Source organism: Lichenostomus cassidix, chromosome 3 (genome assembly GCF_008360975.1).
Source record: "Lichenostomus cassidix isolate B80296 chromosome 3, HeHo_3.0, whole genome shotgun sequence".
NCBI classification, from domain to species: Eukaryota; Metazoa; Chordata; class Aves; order Passeriformes; family Meliphagidae; genus Lichenostomus; species Lichenostomus cassidix.
The window spans coordinates 43065676-43091167 of NC_139483.1; the positions used below are offsets into that span (position 1 = coordinate 43065676).

At 45.2% G+C, this 25492-nt stretch overlaps 1 long non-coding RNA gene across 1 annotated transcript; it reads right to left on the reverse strand.

Moving 5' to 3' along the window:
- Positions 1-1598: 1598 nt before the first annotated feature.
- LOC146439581 (uncharacterized) lies at positions 1599-25027 on the reverse strand. Its single transcript, XR_014850843.1, has 2 exons — positions 24439-25027; positions 1599-2675 (listed from the first exon to the last, which is right to left on the reverse strand). It is a non-coding gene; the product is annotated as an uncharacterized LOC146439581 (long non-coding RNA).
- Positions 25028-25492: the final 465 nt, after the last annotated feature.

The window sequence follows — 25492 nt, forward strand, 5'->3', positions numbered from 1 at the left end:
GTAGAGCCCCATTCAGCCTCACAGGCCCATTCAGCACAGTGCTGGGGTGGAGTGCCAGGGAAGGGGATACCCATTGACAGACTCCATGAGCACTGCGCAGACAGTCCCTGCCTGCCGGGTGGGATATCCGTCAGTGGCTTCGGGGAGAAAGGCCCTGTGTGTTTGCTGGTATTTGTTATGGGAGTCCAAAGAGGAGAACAAAACTGTAAAGCAAGACAATACTTCTAAGTTGAAGGGGAACATTTCTTCCTCCATTAATTATTTCCCATGCTATTCCTGGCAGTGACCTTCACCAGGAAGGAAAAAAAAATCAGATTTGTTTTTATATCTTTTATCCGACTTCCTATGCTAAAGCCTCTGGCTAGAATGACTCACATTTACATCAGCCATCACATTATATTATGCTGTATCAGTGCTGCTACCTGTCTTGTCTTCCTCAACATTAGGGTTTGTTAGCATTAAACCAGGCAATTTGCAGCTATATTTAAAGACTACCTGCCTCAGTGGCAGTGTCCATAACACCCTTGTTCCATCTTTGGAAGTAATACCAGGAGGATTACATATGAGACTGCTGGCAATCTGCCCCAGATTGAAGGGAAATTTTTCTGGTTCTGTGCAGAGAAATGTTTGCCTGTTGCAGAGAAGGCACCTCTTCTCTGACCACTTATGATGAAATTGCTTTTGGGCATCACTGGCCTGTTACATACCCACTCGCCCTGCTAGAGATCCCTCACATTATTTCTGCTCCCTGTGTGCAACAGAGCTGCATGCTGAAACCACGGCCCTGTGAGGGGATGACCCTCATGGCTTCTCATCAGTCATTGGCCCAGCTTTCCCTGCCCACAATTTAAAGGGGAGTAGAAACTCCACTAGAGGAGTCTCAGAGACTCGCACCCCTCCCAAAGAACTTCCCAAAGACAGCAGCAGGCTGGTCCTTGTTCTCTCATTTCATTCCCACTTGCTTTCTACTTCTGCTTTACGGACACTGTGCTTGCAAACATCACCTTTGGCATGAAAGATGCACTTGCAAGAAGGTTACCTTCCAGACTTTTCATTTTTTAGAAAAACAGGCATTCAGATTGCAGCAATAGCCTCTCTCCTGCCAGAACTGAAGCTGTACCGTGTCAGGAGCTCTGTGAGTGCCCAGGGAGAGTCCTAGCCCTCAGCTGCTTCCAGCCTAAAAGTGAGGCAGTCTAAAGGTTAAAAGAAAAATGTCATATTAGAGGTTTTAACGTAATAACATACCTGAAAAAGAGTTAGATCTTCATCCTACAGAATCCCAAGGAAAATCTAGTCAAATTGTAGCCATCCCAGAATCTGGACACTTTTGCCTGCCACAGAAACACTGTTGTTATGTGTCCCCCATTGTCGAAAGACCCCTGACTGCAGTATGAGGATGGAACAAATGCTGGCTCTGGCCGTGCAGAGGCCCTGTTCCATCTCTGAGCTGTGGCTCATGGCATGTCGGCAGGGCCAGTGCAGAATGTACCAAGCTCTTTTTTAAACAAAACAGCACCATGAACCTTGGTGTGAAATTGACTAATTTAAGGCAAATTGCAACAAGTGTGACAAACAGCAGGAGGTAAGGAAGGCTTAAGGGTATTTCAAAAGTGTGTTTATTTCACTGACATCCCCAGAAGAGATCATAGTCTGGAACTGGCAGAATGTTTTCAGCAGCCATTGTTCTTTCTAGTTCAGGTCTCTCTGATTTTCCATTACACAAGACCTAACCACTGGGCTTGAGGTTGTATCACAGGATTCTGGTTCAAAGAAAAAAGCTCAAGAGAGACACTTCAAAAATATATCTATTCACATTCCTAAATAAATAAACATGACAAATGAAAATAAATAAGATTTTTCTTTAAATTTACTGCTGCTTCCATTCATTTACTGCTGCATGGAATACATTAATTGGCTTATTCTCATCCTGGAATAATAGATATGCGTTAACATCCATTCCAAAACCATCTCTTCATATTTGTAGGCTGTGTTGATAGAGGAGAGGAAGCTCACAGGCCCTCCCAGGCAAGCTCTTATTCACAGGCACAAACCTCTTTCCAGTGATGAATGAATCCTTTCAGAGGTGCTAATATCAGCATTTATACAAGGTCGCCAAAGTAAACAGTAACTGCTGGTTCATTATTCATTTTGTATCCTTTGCCAATTTACAGATCTTCAGAGTTAGTGTTGAAACAGGCAGCATTTTGTTGGAAAAGAGCAAAAATGCATTTAGGAACCATAATCTACTGATGGGAATAGATGACATAACCTCAAGGAAGGGCTTTCCTGTGAACCCGACCAGTGTGAGAGAGAAGGAGAGACAGTGAGAAGATGGGCATTTTGATAGTTGGATCATATCTCACTTCTTGTATTCCCCCAGGAGATTTCATACTACTTCTGAAAGCAACAGCCAAAAATATGCTTTGATGTATCTTTCATCTAAAGCTATCTGTATTGATAAACTATGTTTGTACAGATGAAGCACTGAACCAGATAGGACTTTTTTGTTCTCACTTCTACAAGTTCTTGGTGTGTCCTTGGAAAAGCAATGAGAGTTTGTGTGCCTGACCCGGGACTCTCTCAGTCAAGCAGAGGAAAGACCACATTCCCACACAGCAGCATGGAAAAAGTTCTGTGCATCATGAGAAGGACAGGTCCCACTGTACTGAGTCCTCCTGAAAGAAGAGAAAACAAATCAACACTGGTCAGATTCAGGCTGCTCTAAAATTAATCATATGATTCATTAGGAAACAAATTTTTCAGTTCAGAAATTACCAGTAACAATCTTTTCTTGTGGGATTATTGCTCCCACAGATGAGCCAAATAAAGGACCATTTCAAAGGTCATGATTTGTTTCAGTGCAAAGCAACTGGCTTTGCTTTGATTGCAGGGGAATGTGACTTAAATTACGCCAGCTGACTTTGTCCTGAAGAGGACTACAGCTTCTCACATGGTCTGTAGCATACCCCAACTGTGGATGGTGACCTCTCTGGCCAAAGCCACAGGACATTCAACTTTGCCCTAGGACATTTGCACCCCATAAAGCGAAAACAGACTGGATGGAAATGGAGTTGTCAGAAGAAACTGTTGAGGGCGGCTATAGATTCCAGAAAAAAAAGCACTTCCTCAGATCACAGGGGATGACCACCTCTCCTACTTGCACTCTTCTCTCCCAGGTAGCTAAGCACTGCTGGATTAAGCTGGGGAGACTGGGGGATGGAGGAGCAAGAAGCAATCTTTTTTCATAAGGGAGCGTGTAGTAAATAGCAGCTGCAAAGGCTCCCTCATGTATTGGAGTCATTATAATTCAGTGTTTTCCTTCCCAAAATCAGGCTTTAATGGGAAGCAAGTTTCAACTTTTCTATAGGAGTACTCTACAATAAGCTTGTTAAGCTTGGAAAGTACTTTGGGAGCCCCTGGGATGAAAGGCGCTCTAGGAATGAAAGCTGATATTTACGATTATTGCTTGAAAGGAACAGAGAGGAGCAGTAATGTAAAATATGAATGGCTGCTGGTGCTAAAAAACGTATCATTGACTTGGTGCCAAGGAAGATAGTCCTAGCTCTCAAACCTGGATGACAAGGATTTAAGAGATGCAAGAAGTGGAAGAGACTCCTGCAAATAACAGCAAAAGCCAACCTGATTGCAGGGCAAATAGGTGTCTTGTGGGTATTTCTTCTCTTCCTCCTAAATTGCAGGCCATATGATCTGATCTCTCTCATGCCAGCTCTGCCAGCTAAAACCGATGCCTATTAACCACAGCAAGTACTGCTAGTTTGTAGTCCTCTTAACAGGGGAACCTACAGATCCCTTTGGACATCAGGGGAGAAAAATATCCTTGGTAAGTGGTCATATGTTATGGACTGGCCTAAGTAGATTCATATCTTATCTCACTCAAAGGACTAAGAGCAGAAGCACTTCAGGCTAATGTAAATTAAACTTCTCTATTTTAGAGAGCTATAAGAGAAGAGAATCAGGCTAACAGGCTCTGCTCCTGCAAACACCTTCCTGCATACTCTCAGCTTGCAGAAATGGCTTCTATTGATTTTACATTGGGCATCTGGCCCCCTAATGTGGCACTCCACAGCTCCTAGAGAAGGTATTTCTCTATCCAGACCTGCTATTGAGACGTCTTTATGTTATTCTACCACTCTTCCACTTCTCCCTGAGAGGAGCTTAAATAAAATCCTTTGAGAGAAAGGATTCTGAATCTTCACTTCTTCAAAAACAAGCTTGAAAGTGACTCTAGTGCATAAGAAACCTTTACTACAAAAACCCACAGGATCTCGAGAAGTGATTTTTTTTAATATAGCAGACAATAACAGAGCATGCAGCACAGGCTAATACAAATATCATACAAATTTAAATTAGATATAAGGATATTATTTTTTTAACAAGCTACTGCAATGAATTAACAAAAAAGGCTGTGCACTCCAATTCACAGACTCCAAATGAAGACAGGATCTCTTTCGCAGGCATGCGTCAAGCAGATGTGGGTTAGTGGGCTAGAAGAACTGGAATGGCGCTGGGGACAGGGATTTTGCTAATCAACACCCCACCCAGGCTAGCAGCCTTCTATGTCTCTTGGAGAGCCTTGCAACCTCTCTGCAGGCCAGTCTCCAACATTTCAAATGTGGCTGTGTCTCACATCAGCCAGGAGAGCAACATGACTATGCTCTCTGGGTCGCTGAAGGCTGAGCAGAGTCCTGCCCTCACCTCTAAATCTGGACAAGCATCATTTCACCAAATCAACACTGACAGGGCTGCTTGGCACTGTAGCTACAGTGCTGGCACACTGTAAGGGGAAGAAGGTCCCCTGGCAGATTGTGCTGCTGGGGCTGGGGTGCAGAGCATGCTCCTGCAAGCTCCTCTCCATCAGTCCTGCTTCCTCTTCCTGGCACAGTCGAATGCTGATGGATTTGTATTAGAAATAACAGAAAGTCCTTGGCCTTTTTTTTCCCCCTTTATTTCTTTTTTCCTTCCCTTTAGCTATTTAGGCCAACTCTGGCTTATCACGCTCTCTAACTTATACTCAGTCACTGCCATGGCAACCATTTCAACATGCAGTTCATAGACTGCCTCTGAAACACACACACACCTTGATGCTTCAGGAGAGGCATTAGGAGAGGAGAACTATCATCTGCTACACTGACACATTTTTCTACAGTATTACCTCTGGCAGCATGAATCTCTTCTTTTAGCTCTGAATAGCTCATCACTTGTTCTGTCCCCTTTTCCTCCCACCAAAATAGATTCTTTAAAAACTGACACAGATTTATGGAGATGAAAAAGAAAAGGTGTAGGAAGGGAAATGCATTTGGAAATTCCACTCCCTGGCATCTGAATTCACTCTTGTAAGAATCCTGAAAGCCTGTCCTGTTACTGCTTCACAGGAAATCCTGAGACCTGGTTATAACATGGTGCTAATAATGCCAAGGTTCTGGGTTCAATCCCCCTATATGGGCCATTCATTTAGGAGTTAGACTCAATGATTCCTGTGGGTCCTTTGCAACTCAGAAATTCTGTTTCGTTCTCTTGTGCCTCAGCAGAAAAGGAGAAAGCTTTGGGGGATTGCTTTCTGTTTTTCTCAGACCTCAGGAGAGAGGCAACAGCTCAGGAATAGGGTAGGTGCTGCTACTTTCTCCTTTGCAAAATGGCTTCTCTTTTCTCTTCTGCAATGTGCAAAACCAGGTCTGCCTTTGTTCAAGTATAGAGGGCAAGATTTGAACAGCACTGAAAAAAGATCTACCTGGAACATGTAGGTGCATTTTTCCAACAGTCACCTCCAAGGATCTTGCTCAAGGTCTGCTGTAATTAGGTTTGCTTTTGTCTAGTCATGATGCCTGGCACCCGGGCAGCAGTGAGGTGCTACACAGGTGTCTGCCATGCTGCCTAGGAATAAATCATTTATTCTGCTCACACTTAACACACTCTTCTCCCAGACGCAGTCAGAGGGGAGGCTGTGACTGCCAGCACCACGGTATAAAAAAATCCTTTTTAGTTTCTTTATGTAATTGTAGTTGCTGTGTGGAAGAACCTGACTCCATGTCTTGAATGTTTTATGTGTTTATGTGCGTAGGTTTCAAATGTGTGTATACCACATATAGTGTCGTGTTGATCCTTATCAGGTGTAATTACACTATCCACTCCTTTCTTCCAATCTTTTCCTATCTTTTTATCATTGTCAGCTGGCCACTAGCCACAAACAAGGCCTGCCCCCACCACTAACCACCTACTTGATACCAATTAGAAAAATGCTTCTGCTGCTGACCGAGGGAGAAGAGAAATTCAGAAGCACTCACAAGCAAACAAACATTGGTACATCGAAAATAACCCACATGGAATATTTGATTTTATGGAATATTTGATTTCAGTTTAAATTATTTCAGTTTAAACTCAGCCCCCCCTATCCATAGAAGAGCACCCTCAAACACAGTTCTTCAAACTGAAATGTTGCCTAGGAACAAAATCTGAGAGACAAGAGGCAGGAGTCCCTAAGGCAGGCAGATAAATCTCAGCCAGCAGGTAAATAATATATGGCAGTCACCTTTGCCCTGTTATTTTAGTGCAGGCACACGTAGACACGCACACTGTTTTATAAGAACTGCATATGCACTTCTCAGCAAGCATCATTTATGTATACTATCTTCCACTGAAATCAAGCCTCTGAGACTGCTGAAGTAAGGAAACGTTGTGTGCTCAGAAAGAAACATCATGTACAGTATATCAAATCTCTGGGACTCCTTGACTATGTATAGACTGCTTGGAGGGACCCAAATCCTCAGCTGTCCTTTCTAATCTGCAACCTAAAGTCAAGACAAAGGCTGGCAGGAGGAGAATATAGGACACAGCTGACTGCTTTTAGCCCACATACTTTAATGTTAATGCATTTCTGTTACTGTATAATAAGCATGGACAAAATTACAATACATCTGTGAATGGGGAATACCATCTTCATGGCATGTCTATACCACACACCCAGCTCTTCAGTGAATCAAATTTCTATAAACCACGGTTGTGAATTTAGACTTTCACCACACCTCCCTTTCCCAATGTATCCAAATCTGTCAGTCTCCCTTGGTCTGTAGGTAAGGATGTGCTCTTACCCCCATGTAAGAGAGGGCATGAAGTGAAAAAGGCTAGAAATGAAGCTGGAAGACTCTTTTCTTTCTTATGTCATGCATTGGGTAACTTGCCTGACACCAGCCAGACTGGCAGCATCTAGAGCAGAAAATCAAGCCAGTGAATCAGGGCACAAGTAGGGGAGCTCAACCATCCATCCCTCCAGTTTTTAGCGTGATCCTGGGTAAAGTTTTGGCCCAAGCCAACCAGTCCTCTACCAAACTGTTCCCAAGCATAGTCCAGGAGTAAGCATGGCCCAAGATTGTTCCCAACAGGTAGTGTATATGTGACCAGTTGGTTTTGGAGGGCAAGAAGGTTTATCTGTCACACCAGGGTGAGACAATGTTATTCAGCCACAAAGCCAAGCACAGCTCCTGCCTGGTTTCTTAGCACAGACATTACCCATGCTACACGGGCCTGTGCCTTGGGCTTTTGCCAGAGACAAAGTACCTGCCTTTGCTGATCTGGACACACCTCAGAGCCATCTGTGCCAGACCTCTCCCCCACTTTGTTCCAGTGCAATGTCAAAATAACTTTGGCTACAGCTGGTTTAAACCATCATGCCTGACACTGAAGAGGCCAAGCAGAGCAGAGTTGATGGAACCAGTGCCATGTCTCTGCTGGGAGCTGAGCCTGTCCCCAGGAGCATCTCACCTTGCTTCACTCCACACTACCAAAGTCCAAAGGTGAGCACCTGGGCATACCTGACCCGTAGCCAGGGTGAAAGATGGTGCCATGGCTGCCTTTTACTCCACCGGAAGGGCTTTGTTTTGACTTCACACCACAGACAAGCAGAAAAGTTGCCTCACTGGGCTGGCATCACAGTGGCAGCAGCAGCAGTCCAACCCCTGGCATGTGGCCTCTGCAAGGCCCTCCTGCCCCAGCCCCAGCATGATGTGCCTTCCCTCCCCACTCCAGCCAAGGAGGGCCTCAGGCTTGAACCAGCCAAGGATTTTAATTGCCCGAACAGGCAGTGCACAAACATAGACTGGGCTCAAACCTGGCCTATGCATTTGCTACAGACATATCCTCAGCAAGTCTGGCACAACCATGAAATGAAGCTGGATGTCCTGATGCCACCAGTCCTCCTTTCCTTAGTATTGTATTCCTGTGAATATAAACCAAACCTTGCAGGGGCAGGAGAGCAGCAGCAGTCAGTGATTTTGTTTTCATTTGATAAAAATGAAAAGATGAGGGTGCCTGCATAGCTGATCCTCCTGCATTTTCTCTCCTGCAATTTCCATCAGAGAAACCTGACCTCTTGGGAGGCTGCATTAGCAAGCACCCCTCATTTCTTCACCACTGCCTGGGCAGCACAACATCTCTTTGTGGTACTGATCTGAGGAAAGCTGTCAGTTTACAGGCAGTGCAGAAACCTGTACTGCGCACTCCCATCTCATTTGGAATCCAGTGTTAGGCACTGTCTTGCTTTCCAAAGCAATGTGAAAGAGATTAGGAAGAAAGTAAAAAGATATTTCTTGTATTTGCTTAAGAAAGATTCAGGTCTTGTTGTATTCCAAGGGAGGCACTGGCACAGGACAGAGATCAGGACTGGTCCAATTCGTATGTTCCCAAGCAGGTCAGGAGAGATTGCAGAGGAAAGCAAACATTGCAAAAACCTTTTGCAATGCAAAACTCTACAAACAATTGCAAATTGTTTGAGTTAAAGCAGAGAAATTGCTTGAATGGGTTTTGAACCCTTTTCCTTCTTCCTAATAATGAGCATTTTCTTTTTTGCAAGCATGATCCTGGAATGAGAAGTCTCATAGTTTGGGGACATGTTCACACTGGGAACATTCACGTGACCTTTCAGATCACATTCCTCCTATTTATAAGAGTATTAGTCATCCACTTAGAGAGCAGAACTAATACCATGTTTGTTAAATGACTAAATGCGTGCTATGAATAACCAGTGGAGGGTACTTAAAATCACAGCTACATCCAAGAGCACACAGAGGAGCCATAGCCAGCTAATGCTTAGATGGGGCACAAATAACACTGCTGCATGTAAAATACATTTGAAAGACAATTTGAAGACAGTTCATTCACAGGAAACAAGGACTAAATTAATTGGATAGATTCTTTTCCAGAGAGAGTTCACCTAGCTATTCAGACATATAGGAGAGCTGGCAAGAATGCATGACAGCTGAGGACTTAAATTTGAAAAAAGTCCAGGCAGAACTAACTGTAAGACTAAGAGGATGGATCACAACTCTGCTGGAGCTTGGCCTTTACACTACACAGAAAACGTCAGAGTTGTTGTACTTCAAGTTTGCAACTTTGTCGTTGGCAAAACACAAGGCTTAGGAGCTCAAAGTAATGCCTTGCCTGTTAACTAGTATGTTGCTCAACTTAGCTTCAGGGAAAGTACAATACCAACCATGTGTGTTATTAGCCCCAACACGTTTGTGAGTCCCAGCCAACATGAGTAAACTTTCTGTGCCTCAGATCTTACCAGTGGCCAGAAAACTGCCACAAGCAGTATCAGTTCCTGCGTCAGGAAAAAATGGTGCTTCCCAGCTGCTGAGGACTTCCCTGCTCTGCATTGCAGTAATATCAGCACTTTGGGAAGCATTTAGCAGAACGAGATAGACGCAGTCAGTACACTCAGACCATTTTTGTAAAACCATATGAGTGCATGCATCTGGCATGAGAGGATCTGGAGGAGAGGCGAGGAAGAGTAAAGGACAAAAAGGTGGGTGGAACAGGAAGAAGGGAAGTATAGACAGCAGACTATCTGCCCCTCTATACAAGACACACAGAAGCAGTCTGGGCTGTGTGAGGTGCACATTTCTGACAGCAGGGAAAATGGAAATGAGAACAGCTCTGCAAAGAATTTATGAGAGTTTTGAATAATGATGTGCAAATTATGGGCTGGAGCACAGAGAATTAAAGGACTTTGAGTTCCCATCTGCCCCTCAGTTTAGCATTAAAGTCCAACTAAGTCCTTCTGCACTGCACAGAATGGCTTTGGGGGGATGCTGGGATGCCTGGCTGCACTAGACTTTGGCCAAACCCTCTGAGGGTGAGGTTGGACATTATCGGCAGGAAGTGCCCAGCTGTAGTCACACAGCACATGAGGGAGCTGCCCCTGCCAGCACACCTCGCCAGTGTCAGCCTGCCCAGAGGGAGAGCAGCGCCGCACCACAGGCAGCTGATGAAAGGTTCAGTGAGAAGGCGGCAGCTAAAGGTGCAAACATCACTTCCTCATTGCAGCCTCCGTGAATGGCCCTGCCTGTGCAACACAGAGGATGTTTTGAATGGCAGAGCACAGGCAATGAATCATCATACAGTCACTGCTGGTGTGTCCCAGCCTCAGTGTATCATCAAGCCTCTCTTTGGGTCAAGTAATCATTTGAGTCTGACTCACCATCACCGCACAGGTTTCTCCTAGCGCAGGCTGGTGTGATCGGTGAGCAGAGCTAATTCAATGTGCTCTCACTGTTTCACCCATGATCCGGGAGAGCCGGTAAGGCTGCTTGCAGCTTTCTGTGCCGACCCTGGTAGCACAGAGGGCTCCCTCAGATCACGTAATCTGTTGGGCTCTACACAAAAGTCAGGCAGCTAATTGTTAACCATGCAAGTTATCACCGTTTCCTTAAAAACTCCTCATGGGTCAAAGGGCTAGCATTTTCCCAGGCTCAAGCTATGTCAATAGCAAGCCAAGGCCTCCAAAACACAAACTGGGGCTGGCAGGGACCTCAGGAGGTCATCTGCTCTGAGACCCCTAAAAAGCCAGGCTTGACCACCTCCCTCCTAGTCCTCAGAGCCTGAGCCGCCAATGTAGAGGAAGCAAGAAATTCCATGCAAGCCAAGGAGCACTTGTGCTGGTGAAGCCCCACCAAGGTCATATAGTTAAGAAATAAAAATGATGGAAAAATCCAAGAATATCAGGTAGTAGTAGAGAGCCATGGGAAAGACAGAGTAAACTGAGAGAAAGACCAGCAAAACCCATGTTGAAGAGAGAGAGAGAAGGCATGTTTGCTTCCTTTGCTGGCAAGACAGAGGCAAGAGGGTGGTGTGGAGACATTTCTCCTTTCTCTCAGTTTGCTGCACATGGAAAGAAGCCACTTCCTGACACCGTGAAGGCAAAGGAAGAGTCAAGGTTGCCGCAGCTGGAAGAGGGAGCAGAGTCCTGGCTCCACCCTGCCTTCCTTTGCAAGCCTTGAGAGGGGTGGAGGGAAGGGTAACCCTCATTCCTCTCTAGGCCAGATGGGAGAAGGGCTCACCAGGTCTCACCTCCACCCTGTCACTAATATCAAATAATAATAGTATTTAGCACTTCCATAATTACCTTTGCACTCTGATATCACAGCCACAGCTGAATTTGAAGTCATTAAGATCATTATAATGAGCTTCAGTGAATCCTTTCAGTCAGAGGCATTATTTAGCCAGCCCTCATTTTCGTGGTTACATCTGAATAAGCACTCTGCATTGAGGTGAGGTTTGCCGATGAGACACTTTGGCTTAAATGCAGTCTCCTACTTGCAAAGGCAGAATAAGTGTCATTATGCATCATGTTTCACCAGACTTCAAAATGCCAAGGAAGGTAAGTCAGGTTACAGCTGACTCCACCTTCAACTTGTAAGAGCTGCAAAACTCTTCCCATGGACTGGCACGTGGGGAAGGACTTCCATGACCCCTGCTTATGAAAGCTGCCATTCTGGAGGCCTTCAATGCTCAATACAAGCAGCCACCACAACCTCTCACTGCAGGCGTCAATTCAGCAAGCATTGTTACTAAAGCAGAGGGGACAGAAGGGCAAAAGCTCTGGGAGCACCTTGCACTGGGAACAGGAGTACCATGCTGACCTAGTGAAGGTGCTGGCAAAGACCTGGCTGCTGGCCAGAGCTCAGGCAGGCAGGCAGGCAGGCACGTGGACGTATGGCTGTTGCTGAACCGAGCATTGCTGGGGCCTGTGAGCAGAACTGAGTCCAGGGTTGTCTGCAGAACAGAGATCTGCTGGTCCTGGGTCTGCTTATTGCCTCACTGGAGACTCCTTCCTTTGGCCTTTCACTAAGAAGGAATTAAGTGCCCGTTTACTTGTGGTTACTTCAGTTCCCTGTTCATAAATGCAAATAAAGGCATTTATTTCTCCCATTTTTGTTTGCCCTTTGTGCTTGAGCTGTGAATCCCTTGGGAATCCACAGCACAAACATTAAGGGCTTCTGGGTGTACTTGTCTTATTAATAACAAAAGTAATGTGCTGCTTTTGTTATTGAAGTAGGAGGAAATGTATGTACACGGAACAAACACTTGTAATGCAATTTCTTATGCTTAAAAAAAAGAACAAAAAGGTAATCAAGTGCAATACTTTGACCAAGAGCAAAGGTAAAATCACAGCAGCTGACTCAGTGTAACAGAAGGAACTTAACAGAGTTGGCAATGTTTCAGCCTGCCTTCTTGGGAACTTGAAAATGGGAATGTGTTAAGAGTAGAATAACATATCCAAAACACTGTCTGAATGGAAGAAAAGAGTTAGTGTTGGGCAAAAGTATTATTTTCAGCAGCAAGAAAGTTATTCCAGCAAAGCATGAGCACAGACTTGTGTTTATTTCTTGGTGTTCAGTTAGTGTCAACATTACAAATAAAGCAAATCAAGGCAGAGAATCTAAGCCTGCACTACTGGCCCCAAATACAGCTGAAACATTCTCCTAATGTGTTTGTGACCTAACCATTCAATCCATCCTCCAGAAGCAGTTAAAACAGAAGACTTGGGCAAGAACCAAACAAGCTTCAGTGCAGCTTAGAAATACACTTAAGACACAAAGCTGTTTCTCTACTTCAAGACAAACTGGCTGTTACAAAAAACATTGAGGAGCAATGACATTTCCTTAGCTCTGACCATATCTGCAGTGGAAAGGAGTTTCCCATGCCGTTTCCTTAATTAGCACAAATATGCTGACAATCTTCTCCATGCTGAAATCAAGCCATAGGTCACTAAAAAGTTGATCTATCTATGCATCCAGATCCACCACATGCTGAGCCAACATGTTTCAAAGCCGTAATCAGTACCCAGATTATAACATGGCTTTGTCATGCATCCAGCTGCTGAAACAAATTTGGATGTCCCAATATGAAACCTATTTGTCCTGCGGTCAGCAAATAAGAAAAGTGCCAATATATACTTTCAATGTTTTGCAAGTGCTAGCACTGTGTGCTGGCATTTATTGGATCATTTTGACCATTACATGAATTTATAAATACGACCACTTGAATTAGAGAAATAACATGATCTGAAGATCAGATTGTAGGCTTGCTTAAACTGAAATAAATAGGGAATAACTCATTTGGCATCCAGTAATTTACTCTGATTTCATCATGGAGAGATCAAGGCCACAGTTACCTCTTTATACAGCTCAATCTGAGTTTAGTCCTTGTCAACAGCACGTGCTATAGTACAATCATGCAGCAGTTGAACTGAAAAGACAGCATGCCAATATAGTAAACAGTGTAGTACCAGCCCTAGGGAAAAGTTTAGCAACCTTATGACAGGTATGGTTTAAGTGTGTGAACCCGAGCCTTGTTCCTCAGACAGTTTTTGCCTTGTTGGTAATGCAGCTGGCAGGACAGACTCTAAACACAATTTATGCCTGGCCAGCTCCTGGCCAGCTCACAGCTAATGCTGAATGAAAGCTGTGATGTCTAAGCTGTTTCCTCCTGGCCAAGCAGCCCATTTTCCGTAACCGGTTCAGTAAGGTTGCTGCCTGCTGTGCGGATAGGACACTGCAGTGTGCCAGTGGGACTGTGTGACCCCTTCTCTCAAATTTCAGTTGTCCCTACACTGGTGCATCCCACAGTATGCTGCACCATGGGCTGCTGCTCTCGGAAGGCTTCTTCCAGGAATTCACCTCTGTCGTTACTGGTCTGTGGCGTCACTGCCCGCATTTTCCCAGAATCACTTGGCACTGATGTGGCTGGACAGCATGGCAGGTAGCCCTGCCAGCATAGCTGCTGCTTGGAAAATTTGCCCTGTGGATGTAAGTTGAGCATCTCACTGGTTACCCACTATAATTCTTCTAGCTGGATACAAGGTCACAGTTGTGAGAGTAACAAGAATGTCTCTTTGATGACATTGACATAAATTACCTGTAGTTTTTTGCCAAATAAAAAAAAAGAACACTAGAAAGTGATGCCCCATGAAGAACAAATTAGATCCCATTTTGTGTCCCTTCACCTGTAGAGAAAGGTTTGAATGTCACTGAATTCTGTACTTGTGACTGTCATCCAGCCCAAAATGAATGAAACCACGCTTATTGCTAAGTCTGTAACTTTCCTCTTGAGCTGTTTTCTTTCCTGAATTTTATTTTGCTACATTTATTTATTCATTTCAATAATTGTCCTTCAGTGCCACAGAGCAGCTTTAAGACACAAATGCACAGTCATCTGCCACCACAAATTTTCCTTAGGCATTGTCAGTAAAAGCACATCCTCCAATTTTATCATGACTGGATGGGGTTCCTGAGCTGGTGAGGCCAGAGGGAAAACTATGCCAAGGGCCAGTCCTGGGAGGTTGTGAGCACTCACAACTGGCTTTGGCTTCCATTTGAGGTACAGGCAGCCAAACTCTCATAGGGGCAGCTGGACATTTCAGTGATTACAGGGGGAGAGGAGACAGATGTCCCTGCTTGCTTGCAGAAGGACAAGAAACTGGCAGGAAGCAAAAGTGCTTCCTCCTGCTCAGACTGCACCCTGAACCCAAACTGTTGCTGTTAAACAGCTTTAGTCTCTCAGGGAGAAGGGGAGGGAGGGATTGAAACTAAGTGTGACCTTCCTGTAAAAACAGACTTACTGATGCTGCACTGGGCTGAAACATGAAACCACTGAAATTCTGGGCCTAGAGAGAGGGAATTACCAAACCAAGCCCAGCATGATTCAATAATGCTGTCTCAACAGCAGCTTCCTCTTCCTAGCCCCATTCCTTCTCTTTGAAAGATACTTTGCTTGTTTTAACCACATGGAAGCAATGATCTAGACACCAAGAAAGCTGCCAATGTGCAGCTGTGCATCAGCACAAGCCAGAGGGACATAAATCAGGCAAGGTACAGGTAGTCAACTTACTCATAAAGGCTTCCCCAAGGTTCTCCACTGGGCTCAAGAAGTGGCAAAAAACCCCATCCACACAAAGAATGACACATCTTTGCCTCCCACTGACCTCAACATAAAATTCATATTTGGAGAACAGCACCACATGATCCTGGCCCCATTTACACCAGTTTCACACAGTTACCTCCTTGGGAATACCCCATCTTTCCATAGGTGTTCCCAAGACCAAACCTGTCTCAGTCTCTGAGAACCACTAATATCTAGGTCTTTCTTCATTGAAAAAAGATCAACCTCAACATGGCTAGAAAGCTGCTTTTCCTCTCCCCCAGTTACCACTGAAGACATAGATTAAGGAGCTCACAGACAGGAGGGCAGCTTGGAGCCTACAGATCCTGCACTAAACACATGAGCAAACACCACACCAACTTTCCCTGCAGTCGCACAGCTGCTGGGCCCTGATCAGGAGGTACCACCAACACAAGGGAAGTTTCCACAGTCCTCTTTCTCTGGGGGGTTCTGCTGCACTGCCATGGCTGAGCTACTGGTTTAGAATGTCAAAGTCCTCCCTGCTGGAAATGAGAGCACGACTCACAGCATACACTTCACTTGAGCTGGCACTGGTTTCTTTCCATTTTCTAGCCCTTGCCATGAGAGCTTAAAAAGTTTTGGTCTATGCCTTGTTTACAAACTTGGCTCAGGAAAAAAAACCCCAGGCTTTAGTTTGCTGGCCAAAGGCTAACAGGCCTGACCTGAATCATTAGCTGGTCAGGGGACTTACTGAAGAATTAGGCAGTGCTAAACCAGAAAATGCCCAATATCAATGGCTCAAGAGGACTCTTGCCCCATTTCTCACCTCATAGACAGCACCGTGCCCAATAAACATACCACAGCATGCTACACAGAAAAAATTATCTCTACCCCAGACATTGTAAAATACTGTACTGAGTTACAAGCTGGAGCAAGGATGTGGTGCAGAAGTCCCAGACAGCCTTGGAGGCAGGATTACTCACTTGTCACTAAACTCTGATGAAGTTGTGCTACTTATATTGCTTATGGGGCAAGAAGGGGAGAGAGACAAATGTTTGCATTTCCAGAAGACTTGTTTTAGCAACTGATGACATATGGGGACAGGATTCTCCAAACTTCCCTTGGCTCAAGAATACAAAATTCTATTTCCCCATATACCATTAGTTTGCTAGCCACCTAGTCATGTGCTGTTTAAAGCCCTAGGCTTTAAATTCTTCCTAGCTAGTTCTGTATATTGACCTCTGCCCTGCCATAGTGGCAAAGACCCTCGCTTTGGGAAACCATTTTCCATTAAAGTTGTCTGAACTGGCTCTGCCCTTCCCCCAGAGATTAGGTGTGCCTACAACCAGCATCTTGAATTGATGAGATCCCAAAGAAATAAGTAGCTTACACAGGTGGAATTAGGTAGAGATAATGGAAATAATCACCAGCTTGGTATTTGAGGAGTTTCAGCGCACAGTTTCATTTGTGCCTACTAGCCTACAGGTGTCCTACAAGCTAAGGATGCTTCAGCTGACTTGTTTTTTCACACCACCCTCGCATGTTTCTAAAAGCATCTCTCCTTTTGATCACATGGCAGCAGGTACTCACTTGCTTACACACACAGCCGTGTTACAAGTGACTGTGCTGAACACATGCTGCACCAGTGAGCCCTGCAATACTGTCTGTGGCTATAGGGCCACCACCCCACCCACACTGTCTCATTTTTCTCAGTGTAACCCCAGGTTTGGCCCTACTCAATCCTTGGCCACTTTTCAGAGGGAAGCTTGCTCTTCCTCTCCTCCACCCCTCTGAGCTCAGCAATTAGGAATACAGAGGAAAACTTCTGCTCATTGGCACTCAGGATGAGCAAACAACCAGCCCACACTCTGTCCAGCAGCATGAATGCCAGGTTATGTGAGGACATGCCAGCAGAGCCCACATACCACTGCTGGGCTATGAGCACTTCAGATATGACTGACTTTGCTCAGGAGACTGAAATATAAACAGCAATTTCTGGGAGGAGTGGCTCCCTCCAAATACTCCTCCATCTTAGTCATAGGCTAAAATAAATAAATAAATAAACAAAGCCATATAATCTCCCAGTTGGCTTGCTCACAGTCATGTGACTGGTGTCAGCCCTCACCCCAAGGTGAAATATGGACCCAAAGACCGGGTCCTGGCTTCACGGTGCTCCAATGGCACAAACAAGACAGGCAGCAGCCCCTATCTGGGATTGCGCAGACTTGGGCCTGCGGTGTAAGGGAACACCCACCTGGCAGCGAGCAGAGCCCAGCTGTATGCCACCTGCTCCCAGCTCCATCATGCTTACATAAGGGAAATACTGAGGGGGCCAGGACACATTTAACCCAGAAATCCTCACGTGACCGAGTGGATCCTAAGCAAAGCTGAGCAGACCTGGGTCTGTGTTCCATCTCACCCGAAGCCACATCTGGGAAGCAAAACAAACAAGGGCCACTGCACAGCAGGGACCCAAAGAGGCTGGGGAACAAGCCTAAGGAAGCAGTTTCCTCTTCCCTTGTCCTTTGGTGAGTGAGAATAGCTATGCAGGGAACCAAGAGGGTGCATTGGGACAGAATCAGTCTAGACTTGCTCTGCTTCTTGTCCTCCTTCCCCCAGCATCTGCTGCTGGCCCCTGTCAGAGGCAGGATAAAGAGCTAAGCAGACCTCGCATCCGGCACAGCACAGCCATTTGTACTCCCCTGCCTTGTGAGTCTGGCCAAAGTTCCTGCGTTTGCATGAAAGATGATCCCAGCATTAAATATATTCCTCCTCTTTGTCCAAACTAGAAATGGCTCCTCAGCCTACAACATCACCAGACTATGTTAAAACATCTAAGTATAATCAGGAATGCAGCTGGAGGTCTAAGTGTGGGTGAGCAAACATGAGAATATATTTTAACAGGAACTATCCCAATGGGCTCTGAAAGCTACCTACAGTATATCTGCCTGTTGCTAATTATATTTACTGGTGGTGGTTGGCATTTTTTTTCCAAGCTGAAGATGAGTCAGAAAAATAAAAAAAAAAGTCCTTTATTGTTGTGGTAGCAGAAGGATGTCTCCTGAGGGTGTATGTAATGCACTACTGTCACGGCATGACAATGGAAAAACTGACTGCTGAGCCAACCAAACCCCCATAAATACCTAATGATATCTCTCTTGGCCCAGATTTTCTACAAGTCGGTGCCTGAACTGCATACAAAATGACAATCGATATGAAAGGATCTCTTTTCTCAACCGAGCCAGAATTTAAGAGCCCAGCTGAGCATTATATTCCAGTTCATACAAAGGCATCCTTTTAAAGGTCTGTCACAATAACTTAAAGGTGGTGATCCAGCAAAAAACTGCTAGGCCTCTCCTCACAATCTCCCCCATGCTCCAGTCATGAGCACAAAGAACAGCTGGCCCCAGCAAACAGGCAGTGTTATTAATTGCAACATGGTGACACAAACAATGCATGCCTAGGTATGTTATTGGGTCTGCATTCATGCAGGAAAAGAACAACATTTTCTTCCTTTTCTCCTTTTCCTGGCTTGAGTAGCTCTGCCACCTCGTGTACTCGGCTGGGGAGGCGGCCGTGCCAAGCACCTGGCCCACTTACAGGTATGTGCAGAGGGACAGGGAGCCCGTTGTGAGAAAACCCAGCCTTAGCAAATTTCTCTGGCCATCATCCAGCCTCTGCACTTTGGGCAAGTGACTCTCCCTGGCCGCGGTTACATCAGTCACCACCACCTCCCTCAATGTCATGGCACGGGAAGCGGCTGCCAGGGGAGGGAGGGAGAGAGAGAGAGAGAGGCAGTCACTGGTTTTTGAAACAGGCTGTCCAAAAAACATTACAACACCCTTGCCGGTTTCCAGTGGGTTTGCTCAGTTCCTCCCTTCCCATGAAGACCACACAGGCTTCGCGAGGACGTTACGCCCTGCCGCAGAAAGGCGGTCTCTGGGGCCCACCGCTCCGGCAGCCGCTGCACAGCACTGTGATTCCCCCCGCTTCCTCCACACGCTCTCCCAGTTTCCATCGAGGGCCAGAACCAAACTCAAAAGCTGATATTTAGGGGGAAAAAATAAGTATTTTCTTACTTTTTTTTCCAGAGGGAGATTCTTCATGCTGTTTCCCCCTCAGCACAAGGGGGAGGCAGGGCTGGAACTTGGAGCAGATGAGGCTCCTCACAGTTCCACACCCTCCTCTCACCTGCCTCTCCCCTGCCTGCTCCAGTTCCTCACACCCTGCTGGACTTGCACACTCTAGGCACAGAAGGTGCCCAAGGTAGCCCTTGGGATACCAGGATTCCCTGCCTTCCCAAGCCACCAGCAGGTCACAGGGGCCCAGGACGGGACTGCCAGCACAGGCGGGCTGGAGCACCACTGCCAGCAGGGCCAGCAGCCAGATCCCACTCTTGGCTACTGCCAAGGGTAAATTTAGAGTGACATCCTCCCAGCAGTGACTGCGGATCAGGTCTTTCCAAGGGCTCAGAGCAGGCCCTGGACAAGGGATGGCGCTTCAAGACAGTCATCTGGGGCCTGGTGTAAGCAAAATCACCCTATAAAGTAGAGCAAAACTAGCAAACAACAGTATTGCTCCTGGCTTGAAAGTACTTCTATATTGATTCAACACTTAAAAAGGCACTGAGTGAGAATGAGGATGTCTTTTCTTCAAACCCTCCAGCAAATTCACTTTCACTTTTGGCAACCTGCTGTTTTCTCACCCCTCAGCTCCTTCACCCTGACCGCAGCAGCACCTTCCTCCACTGCCAAACCCTCTGTGCTACCTCCCCTCGCTCCCTCCTCTGCTCAGCCTCTTGTCTAAAGTCCTTCTAGAGGAGGAGCTGAAATTTTTGCCTGACCACCCTGGCAAAAGCAGGGAGGCATTGCTGAAGCCATCACCCATGCTGGAGGCACAGCTGAGCCCCTCAGCCCTGCCTCTCCCGGGACAGGAGCCCGTGCGGGCTTGCAAGCTGGCCAGATCAGGGTAGCTTTTCTCCAGTCAGAGGCTCTGGAAGGATTATTTGGCTGCAACATATCATATGACTTTGTTCTTAGAGTTACATTTTAACTGAGAAAGTTTAACAAGTATGACTTATGGGCTTCTAAAATTGGCAGCAGAAAAATGAGCTGAGGAAGTCATGGAAAAAACCACAAGCGAGGCCATTCCATGTTATGCACAATTTCTGGGCTCTTTTTCCAATCTTCTGGTTTTTTTGGATGGTGGAAAATATTTTCCAGCTACACAGGCCTGGCTTCACTGAGTATGTATTTATGCCAAGTTTATAAAAAGCAGCTGCAGACATGGTTGAATGAAAGGATTACACTGCTGTCTGTCTTCCAGAAGGTGCTTCAGTTCACACCCTGTCCCACAGAGCAAGGATCGCTTCTCAAATCTCCACGAATTTATTTAAGGAAGGACAAAATCTGAACCGCACAATACAAACAGCTATGGCTGTGCATGCTAATGGGCACGCACATGTGTACCCACAGCTATCTGAATAGATAGTAGCAGCTCCTAGTCATTGCTAACGCTGGCTTTTAGCTCTTCAAGTTCACCACCATTCCTCCAACCTCTCCCCACCCTACAGCCTGGTCCATCTTCCATGAATACAAAAATGGGGAGAGGGTTGAGACCCTGGTCTCAGTGTATTTCTGCTGCCTGCTTCACGTATACCTGCTCTACAGCTGCTCCCACTGAAATTCAGGCTTCACCAACCTCACGTACTTTCAGGCTGCCAGGCTGTAAGGCTAGGAGGGATCGCTGTAAGCATGCAGCCTGATCCCCTCCACAGCACACAACAGTGAATTTCAATCAGGAACCCAGGCAGCAGAGGCATAACCTTAATTTTCAGCCGTGCCTTGTCACAGTCTTGGCCTGATACACCAGTCACAAGAGGAGAGTCACAAATAATTCTTCACTCTCCTAAACAGAATGGCTCCAGGGGGTGGGGGAAGGACGCAAACTGAAAGCAAATGTGTATAAAAAGGTAAGGTAGGTGGTAAGCTGCAGATCGTGCATTACAGATCTGTATCCTGCTGTTTTTTCAGTCGAGTATGTTAGAATAACAGTACTGAGAACGACAGTGTTACATCAGGAATATCGGTCAAGACAATATTTCCTGGCAATTGTTTGGGAAATGCTTTTCTCACAGCTAATTGCTCCCAAGAGGCTGTGTTTTCTCTGCTTTTAGAAGGAGAGTGATTAAGAAAGAAGGTTTTTAAACCTCTGCACCCTGCTGCGGGACAAAGAACTGTGGGGGAAAAAAAGGAAAAAAGAAAGAAAAGAAATAGGCACAACAGCTGTAATGTTCTATGAAATGATTTTGTTCTGTTCTCTTGCCGAGGTGGTGGGTGCAATCATCAGTTTGACAGAGATAAATACAGGAAAAGCGAGCCATTTTTCAGGAGCTGCAGCTGCAGGAGTGCCACATTGCCATCTAGCGACATGGGCTCTGGAAGCCAAAGCAGCAGGGCTCCACCAGCTCCCCGAGCCTCCTACAGCAGTGCCCGCCGCTGGCCAGCACACAGCTACCTGGACATGGGGCCCCTTTTCCTTCCCGTGATTTACAGCCAAGCTTGAAAACTGCAAAACTGCGTGGTCTATAAAACACAGGTGTAGGAAGGCAAGGAGAAAAGGGAAAAATTCCACCATAGAGAAGTTTAAGACAAACTTGGCTTTGCTAGGAAAAGCTGGTGTTTTAAGATTCTCATCTTCCATTGCTGCTACTGCAGCTGCTGCACACAAAGCTACTGCAGCCTCATCATCTTCTGCAGTTATCATATGAATGTCCATGGCAAAATGATGGGCTGCCAGGAACAGTGAACTCTACCTTGTCCCATGGAGACAGGCCTGAATCTAGACCTGATGCCCTGCTCCCAGTCCTGTTGGACCAAACACGTGTGTGCCCTGATTCTATCTGCAGTACCAACCCTGAAAATCTGACTCCACTATGTACCACTGCAATGACACATTATATTCTGAAAAGAATACAAATGTTGACCTTTCAACACTTTAAAAAAGAAAAGCCAAAGTGCTAAGCTCCTTAGACAGCAAAAGGCAGGCACTTGGTCTTCAGAAGGTGCACAGCAAAGGACAGTGGAACAAATTCTTTTGAATGATCTTCAAACAGCAAGTTAAAAAGAAAAAAACAGCTTTGGTGTGTGAGAATTCTGACATTCCCTGAAAGCTTAAATTGAAAGATCCTGCCTACCGCAGACCTACATTTACCCAGAAAACACACTCCCAGTGCTTGAACTCTGCCAGAAGACACCATCATTTTGGGAAGCAATGGAAGAAGCCTTGCATCAGGCATCCAAGACTGCCCACAAAGCTCAGCCTTGTGGCACGTGCACTTTCTGCTGGCAATAAATGACCAGACTCACACCTTATGGGCATTTAAAGGTGATTAGCAGCAGACTGTATTGGCTCTGGGACAAAGGATGGTGTATCTAGCTAATCATGAGCTCTGTGTCTTTGGTCCCTGAGTCCTGTGAAACTTCACAAGAGCACAGCTATTCTGCATCTGCAGTCATGTCTAAAGGCTGATATTCTTTGATATAAGCAAAAAATTATGTGCTCTTCCAAGTTAAGTTCACCCAAATAAAGATAATCTATGCTGCTCCAGTAAACTCCTCTTTCAGCAGCATGTCTTCGAAAACCCAGTGATGGTCTCTACAAATTCTTTGGTGATTATCTATATTATGAGGACTTACAAATACTCTGAATTTACAAAACCACTCCTGCATCAGTTAACAACAATTCATGTTGTCACCCCCTGAGACCAAACCCACATCACACACAACACTGGACCGGGAGCTGGGGAGGCAGAATTTGAAGTGTCAGATTTTAAAAAAGGAAAGACCATAAATACTCCTGAGTTTGAGTCATTGCTGGTTCTGTCAGACTACAATGTTTTTTTCTTTAAAATCAGGGTGAGATCATTGTTTTTCCTGAAAATGTTCTGCCCAAGATAGGAGACATCCATCTGTGAAAAGACCTAAAGTCTAATGACAAATATTGTCAGGCCTGCTGAAGATCTTCAAGGGCAATGCAGTAGAGAAAACACTGCTCCCAGCCTTGTCAGCTGGGACAGGGTCTTAACACCAACCTGGAAACAAGCAAAATAAAGAGAGGGATTCTACACAGGAGTAAACTTTTTCCCTGCTTCATGTTTTGTGACCAAAAGCATGGGAAGAGTACTGCCTCAATATCAATACATTCTATCCCAGGAGCTGTGTGCCCTTTAGAAAATTAACGTAACTTATGAGCATGCACTTTCATAGCTGCCCAGAGAAGCCAAGGAGCCCAAGTGGTGCTCAAGCTTAGTGCTCAAGCTCCCACTAGGAACCAGACAGTCCATTGGTACTTGAGGGTGGCAGGACATACCAGTCTGATCATCTGACTTCCTGAATATATGGCTCTCACATAACCAGCTCCTGTCAGGCATGTCCCTCTCTCGTTTCTGGAAACCAGCTCCAAATTAGAAATAGGAGGATAGAGTCATGTGGGCCAACAGATCTGCTCTGGCCACCAAGACTCTCAGAGTCAAAAGCTGTTCTAGAAGGCTGTGTTGTTTTTAAGGATGGGGCAGCTGTCCAAAACAGGACTACAACTTTCTCTCCATAAAGTACCTCTTCAATTTTCAACCGTTTGTCAGGTTCTCAAGGCTTCACAGTTTGCAATCCAACATCTAGGATGGACACCTACTCACTGCATTGCCTTCTAAGCCATTTCCCTTATTTATGCCTGCTTTAATTCCTATGACCCAGCTTTCCTATTTGCATGGTGTCTCTGAATTTCAGGCACTATGGTTTGGGCTGATGACTAAGTTTTGACTGAACAGAGTCCCTTTTAAAGTTGCTATCCAACAGCAAGCTAGATTTCTGAAAGATTGCTTCTTACATTTTCAATGCAGAAGGTAGTTATAAACTGCAGGAATGCCAGCAGAGCAATTAACCCAGTGCTTGACAGCTCATGTTATTGATTTCAGTTGGGGGGGAAGTTGTGCCTCAAATCTATTCACTTATAGAGAGTGCCTTTAATACTTTTTTCTTCAGGTAAGTTTCATGATTTATAAGCAGATCTATGGTTGGCTGAAGCCTGATTTTTCCTGATTGCACTAGTAACTAGCGCTGATTAGGCAACTACTCTAAAATTAATGTGACGTAAAAAAGAAGCAAGCTTTAGAGCTTCAAACAAAATTCAGATAAAACACCCACCCAATTACTACCAAAACAACCATACTATCCTAAACCTTACCTTCTCCCTTCCTGTGTCACTGTCCCAATGTCCTGCTCTTGACTGCTTAGGTTTCCATGAGGAAAGGACCATGCAGAGTAAATTACAGGATCAGGACTGCAGGCTGTGAGTTTGCAGAAGCAGAGACTTCATCTTGACAGATTCTTCAGAGTGCCACACACATCTCTGCTGATACAGAAGTAATAATAATAATAATTGCATGCTAAGAATTCTACCAGTGCCAATGGCCAGTAAATAAAATCCCTACAAAGTGAAAAAGGGCCCTTAGTTGTGTCAGACAACTTCTAATATAAGCCAAGGAACCTGATGTTAAAGCTCAAAACTTTAGATGGAGAGATAAAAACAAATGAAACATAAACCAGATAGCAACCCCTCATGGTTATGCAAATTCAGGTGAGTGTCATTATAGCAAACACTTCAACTAGAACTCAGTAAATATGGAGGCTGTAACCTGGGGTCAGATGGGACTTCCCTTATTTATAGACAAAAACTTCCACCACCTTAGTGCTAGGAGCTGGCAGTCTTCCTCACAGTAACTTACAGGATCAAGCAATTACATTAGAACAGGTCAGTGTGTGGTGAAAGTAAATCTTCATCAAAACCTGTTCCCACCAATAATGAAATTAGAAATTAATGAACAAAAGACTGTTCCCACCAATAATGAAATACTGCTATGAATCGATTAGGTGTGTACTATCAATTAAAAACAAGAGTTTCTCAAAGAACATGCTTGCTCAAGCATCCCTTTTCTCCATTTCTCCATTTAATCAGTCATTGCATTATAATTAACAAATTCATGCAATAATCATTGTCATTTTAATCACCAAAGCTGAATGTACATTCTTTCTCATTAAATAATATTAAATACAACATAAGATGCTAACCAGGTTGTTTCAGAGCTCCAGGAAATGCCCTTTTACATACATGCCAAAATAGGCAAACGTTTTTTTACAGCAAATTTCTGTATCTTCCAGGCTATGTTGCAGGGTGTAACATAGCAAAAGTGACCTAAGAAATGAGAAGCAGCATGGTTTTCAGACAATATCTTTTATTA